This window comes from Empidonax traillii, unplaced genomic scaffold, assembly GCF_003031625.1.
Source record: "Empidonax traillii isolate 1590-97213 ecotype Southwest subspecies unplaced genomic scaffold, ASM303162v1 scaffold2108:size38196, whole genome shotgun sequence".
Lineage (NCBI taxonomy): Eukaryota > Metazoa > Chordata > Aves > Passeriformes > Tyrannidae > Empidonax > Empidonax traillii.
In genome coordinates, this window is record NW_020957301.1 from 9,664 (window position 1) to 16,017 (window position 6,354).

Genomic DNA, 6,354 nt, shown 5'->3' on the forward strand with positions numbered 1-6,354 from the left:
AAATAATCACCAACCTGACTCACAGATCTAAAAAGCAGATTTAGCACTCTGCAGACCTAAGAAGAAAACCCAATTAGAATCCTCCTGCTACCTGTGGAGACCTTCTTTTGGATTGTACACAGCTGCTTGTTTCCTTTTTAAATAAGCAAACAACCAGAGAACAGACTGCCTCCCTAAATGAGGTTTTTCAGTGTTTGTTTGTCTTTCTCCATAGAAATTCAGGCCTTGTCTGTAATTTGGAACCTGTAATAATGACTAATCCTGTATCATGAGAAAGGAGAAGGATGGACACAGCTGAGGAACAGATATCAGGACTTCCATGGGTTGAGCTGCACTGCCTTGGTTTTATTTGCCTTTTCCACCAAAATGAAAGCAAATCTGCATTAGAGCTGAAGACATGATGATGCAAGTAGTTTGTTGTTTGGGTTTTTTTTTTTTTTCCCCCATAAATGTAATATTGAAATGTAAGATTCAAACTGCTTTGTACCTTGCAAGCACAAACATCATATCTCCAGCAAGAGAAATATCTAAACCACTTTATCTTGATTTTCCTGTACTCCTAAGCCATTCAAACGAAAGGGTGATAAAGATCAAACATTCTTTGTTTAAAATGCCAGAATGAAAACTTTTTGTTTGCTTGTTTGTTTGTTTGTTTTGATGGGTTTCCCCCCACCCCCAAATACACGATTTCCTTCTGATAGAACCTTTCATTCATAAAGTGTATGATGTTCTGTTTTCAGTTCTCCTTTCAGGCCAAACAGAAATACTGAAACGAAAAAGCAGATCTTTCAGTAGAACATTCTGAAGCATAAGACTGCAAATATGCCCTCTACATTTTTTTTTTTGGTTTGTTTTGTTGGTTTTTTTTTTCCCCTCAGCTGAAACACAGACAAGTCTGGCACAGATCTGAATCATCTCAACTGGCTCGTACATGCATTTGCTGCCAGATAAATATTTAAAAAAAAAAAAAAAGCCTAAAATTCAGAGCCTGACGCTGCAGGAAAGAAGAAAAAAACCTTGAAGTGATTAAAAGACTTCAAAAACGTTACAAGTGCTCGTGACACCGTCGGATGTCCAGCGAGGTTTTCTGCGTGCTGACACGCGTGGTTGCTCAAGCACTTGTTCGTGCCATGCGGGCCTGCCAAAGCCAAAATAGCAGGGCCATTTACAAAGGCAGTGATGTCACCTCTTCCCACATTTTGTAAATGTGGCCGCATGTTGCAAACTTCCTCGGTTTTTAATGGTAAAGCAGCGACGTTGAGCCCGTGCCGCAACACCGAACCTCCTTCCAGCGGCTCTGCTGGTGTTTCATAACCCGGTGGAGAACTCTGTGTTCGCAAAGATACCACCCATGACTTCATCCTGCTGCAGCTTTCGGTTCCTCTGTTTATTTTTTGCAGGCAGAGCTGACCAGCACTGCCCTTCTCCTCCTGGCTGCACGGCCACAGCCCTGGGAGCAGAGGGAGCCGTGCCGAGGGTTGTCCCGTCCACAGCCAAAACCTCGTGTGTCCCAGGGAGGCAGAACAGGGCAAAGTATCTACAGGGGACACCTGGTGTGCCTCCTCATGCCGTGCTCCTGTCCTGGGGGGGTTAGAGGAAAGCTGGAGCTGATTTAGCTTTGGACTTTTCTATGTGGGGAAATGAACCAGAGGAGCCACGGTCCTGTGTGCCTTCCCCTGCAGTCATTTATCCCGTTTTGGGAGTAGAGTTACTCCAGAGTGTGAGTCCCACTTGATATCCAAGACCTGTTTTATGAGCCTGCCTGCAGACAGACCCATGAACATGGCTCTGCACGGTCCTGGGAGAGCTGTGGGATCATGGAGCACTTGAGAGCAATGCCTGCCCCCTCTTCTCCTGCACCAGCGTGCCAGGAAGGTCAGGAGGGAGCTGGGAATGATATCGTGCTCTGGGTGTTTCCTGGATGGTGCCACTGGAGCTGCTCTGATTTACAGCCAGGTCAAAGGGGCTGCTGAGAAGCAGCTCCCTCGTTTCTCTTGCCGCCCACACACAGGAACAAGGAACAATGAGGATCACGACCTGCTTTCCACTCGCATTCCTGGCCCTTTCCATGTTGTCCAGAAGTGGGAGAAAAAAAAAAAACACTGTGGGAAATGAGAAGTCAAGTGGTGGAGACGAGGGCAGGGAAAGTGTTTGCTGGGCTGCAGTGGCGAGGCAGAAGCCACGTTCCCTCTTTCCCCTGCCTTGTTTGAGGGTTTGCAGATCCTCAGCAGGCTGGGTGGGAGAGTCTGGGCTGCCTGGTGGCAGAAAACCAAAGCAAAGAGCAATGTGAGACTCATAGAACCAATGGAATGGTTGGGGTTGGGAGAGGACTTAAAGATCATCCAGTGCCACCCCCTGTCATGGGCAGGGACACCTTCCACTAGCACAGGTTGCTCCAAGCCCCATCCAGCCTGGCCTGAGACACTTCCAGGGTGTCAGAGGGAAGGATGAGTTGGGCCCTTATGAACAAAAGATCGAGACACAGAATAAGTGAGGCTGTCTGGGATCTCCAGTGCCACCCCCTGCCCAAAGCAGGGCCATCTTAGGGGTGACATGAGACGGATAAGGAGGCAAAACTGGTGATGGGAACGAGGCACTGCTGTAAGGTGAGACCACAGGGGGAAAGAGGCTGTAAAACCAAAACTGGACAAACCTTAGGTTGTGCAGGTGTCATAAGTGGCTCCTGCTAATCCCCTGCAGCTCCATGAGGGAGAAGCCAGTGCCTGGAGAAACTGCAGGAATGCAGCTGCAATGGCCAGTTCCTTTGCTGAGCCTCGTGTGAGCTCTGTTTCTGGAGAGCCCCTGGCAGAAAGAGCTGGGAAGGCTTCCACACAACCTCACCTCTGCTGCTGCAGCAGAGACTTGCAAGAGCAGCAGAATCTCACTCAGATCTCCTCTGCAAATCCCTCCCAAGCAGAGGGAAATGCAGGGACAGCAATTGGTGTGGAGCAGCAGCTCGGCTGTGCTAGTGATGGGGGACACTGTGGGAGATATTAAGGGGCTGCTGTTAAGGTACTACTAATAATTTTCAGAATCATTTCCCTTCCTATCCTTCCCCTGACGGCCTGAAACGTGCTGTGGGCCCTTTCAAAGCCATTCTGCCTGCTAACAGTTTATTGTTTTATTTGATAGGTTGCTCGGGGACAGCCGGGCCCCTCCTGTGCTTTATTTCCCCCTCCCTTCAGACAGCGAGAGCATTTCAATACTTCTTGGAGAAAAATGGATGTAATAAAATATGAACATCTCGGGCCCCATCTCTGCAGTGAAAGCTTTGCCCTGTGAGGCAGTTCTGGGCTGGCTTTTCCGGTTGCTGGGCTCTGCAGAGAGTTGGCAGCACCACCAGCGCTCCTGCTCCTGGCAAATAATCTCCTTCCTTTAACCAGTGGAAAGGTTTGCCCATTTAAGGATGGGAAGATGGAGCATATATGGACCTCTGCACCGATGGGGTTTTTTGGAGTGAGTCACCACACAGGGCTGACCTGGGCAGAGTCACACCATGATGGTCAGGATTGCCCAAGCACCAGGGTTACCACTGACAAGGGTCACTTCAGACAGTCACAGGATGCTTTGGGTTGGAAGGGACCTTAAAGAACATCCAGTTCCAAACCCCTGCCATGGGCAGGGACACCTTCCACTGGACCAGGTTGCCAACCTGGCCTTGGACACACCCAGGGATGCAGGGGCAGCCACAGCTTCTCTGGGCAACCTGTGCCAGGGCCTGCCCACCCTCACAGGGAAGATTTTTTTTCCTAATATCTAATCTAAACCTGCCCTCCTTCAGTTCAAGGTCACTTCTCCTTGTCCTATCACTCCATGCCCCTGTGAAAAGTCCCTCTCCAAACCTGTAGTTTGGGACTGGAGCCCTCAAGGTTTGGAAAACATCCAGGTGGCAGCAAGGCCACCACTGAGGACTGAGCAGCCTGGGGAAGGGTGGTGGCTGTGACTGAGCAGCAAAACAAACAGCAGCTGCCTGAGGATGGGCAAGGGAATGCCCTCCAAGGGAAATGGCAAATCCCTCCTTTACGAGCTCAAGGCTGGAGCTGCTCGAGGTTGGGACTGGCTTCACTGGAGGCTCCTTCCTAGCAGGAATCCCCTTTCCTTCCCTCTCAGTCACGGGATGAGGACTCAGTCACAGCACTGGGCTCTAGCTGGGGATTTTAGAGATTGCCTAACACTGTGCAATGAAAAGTGTCCATGCTCATGAAAGAGAGGAGAAGGGATCTGTGCATCCTGGAAGGCACTGCCTGTGGAAAAGGTACATCCCAAGCCTTTGGATCTCTGCAAAGCCCCTTTAGGAGAAAGTGGAATTTTCCCTGCATAAACAGCAATGGTTGTATTTGTTTAAAAAAGAAGGGGGGGGGGGGAAAGAAGTTGGGAAGGCAGCAGACTCCTGATGAGGAAGAAAAGGAGCCTTGTGCAGGGGACATGGGGGACACTGTTCCCATCCTTAGGGAGAGACTGTCCCCGCTGGCTCGAGCTGCAGGGTGGGACACGTGGCAGAAGGGGGTTTGGGACCCAGACCTGACTTCAGGAAGAGACTTGTGTTCTTGGCATCTCCGGGGGGATGGGGGGGAACTGGCATTCCAGACGGGGAAAAACAAACAAACAGGTCTGTTCAAAGGCACGTAGGAGGAATGATATTTCTTTTGGAAGAACTCCCCTCCTTCCGCAGGGCAGAAAGCAACCTGTGAGGGAAGGAGAGCAACCTGTGAGGGAAGGAGAGCTCCCTGTGAATGGGAGTGAGCTCGATGGGAGAACTGCATCTGCCAGATTGTTCTTTGCCTTCTGTCAGGGGAGAAAAAAAAAATTAAAAAGAAAGAAAGTTAGGAAAGGAAAAAGAAGTTTGGTTCAAGATACACTGGGGCAAAGGGAGGCAGCCAAGTAGGAACAGGTTTCTTTAGCTTAATAATCATAAAATCATAGAATGATTTGGGTAGGAAGGGACCTTAAAGATCATCTAGTTCCAATCCCCCAATCCCCCTGCTATGGGCAGGGACCCAGGTTCAAACATGCAGCTGAAGGAGAGGGGGAATTACGGTCACTGCACTTGGGACTGAGTTTTGATCTGCACACTTTTCATGGAAAACACTTTCCTTCATTCCTGCACTTCACTCAGACAGTCAGGGTGGGAGGTGGGTGCTGGAAACCCTCCTGTGTGCAGAACAATCTCACCCTGGACACTGCCATGGTGAGGGAGCTGTACACGGAGCAGGCCAGGAGCTGTTGCCCCACCACTGTCCCCCTTGGCCGTTCCTCAGGGGGATGAGCCCAGCCCTGGTTTTCCAGAAAGGAAAAGCATGTGCAGATGTTTCATTGCACTTCTTATACTGGTTAATCATTATGTTTTGTTGAGTTCATCATTTACCTCATAACTGCCAGCAGAAGTACAGGCAGAAGGAAGAAAATTGTGAGTTGTGATGTTTCTTTCCCAGCCCACAGAATTATCTTAAAACTCTCTCATTCATAGCCAGGGCTTACCACTTGAAAATCTCAATTTGCACAGAGCAAATCATGCTGTCATTGGCCAACCTATCCTAATTATTTTTAATAACTTCCCTCACTGAGTGGCTTCAGCCTGCACATCACATGGCACACACCGCACACGAGATCCTGGATATCTTTCCCAAAGACACCCCTAACTGAATTTTTCTTGATTACAGGGACACCTTTTATTCCCTGTTTAGCCTTTGGAGCATTCACGTGTCTGGCATATGAGCACTGCTGCAGTCACATGGTGGTGTGAACACAGGAGGGCTCAGCTCCACACAGAGAAGAGGAGAAACACGAGACACGAGATAAACTGCGACGGCCGAGATCTGGCCACGAGAACTTGTACACTGGTTTTTTGTTCTCCCTTCCCTTTCAGTTCCAAGAGGCTTTTTTTTGGCAAAAACTACAAGAGGATCCAGTGTCTGGTTGGCATTTATAAAGCCCTTGACTGAGCTCTCTCGAGGGATAGATGCTGTGCTTCCATGTTCCACAACTGCTGCTGCTCTGGTTCGTCGCCAGATCTTGTCCTGCTGCACAAGAGTGTTGGGTCACAACCTGCTCAGGGAGAGGGCAAGCCCGAAAAAGATGTGTCAGAACATCACCTTGGTACTTCTGGTTGCGTGCAGAAGAGGAAGTGAATGAGTTTTCTATTTTCTTTTCTTTTCTTTTCTTTTCTTTTCTTTTCTTTTCTTTTCTTTTCTTTTCTTTTCTTTTCTTTTCTTTTCTTTTCTTTTCTTTTCTTTTCTTTTCTTTTCTTTTCTTTTTTCTCTTCTCTTCTCTTCTCTTCTCTTCTCTTCTCTTCTCTTCTCTTCTCTTCTCTTCTCTTCTCTTCTCTTCTCTTCTCTTCTCTTCTCTTCTCTTCTC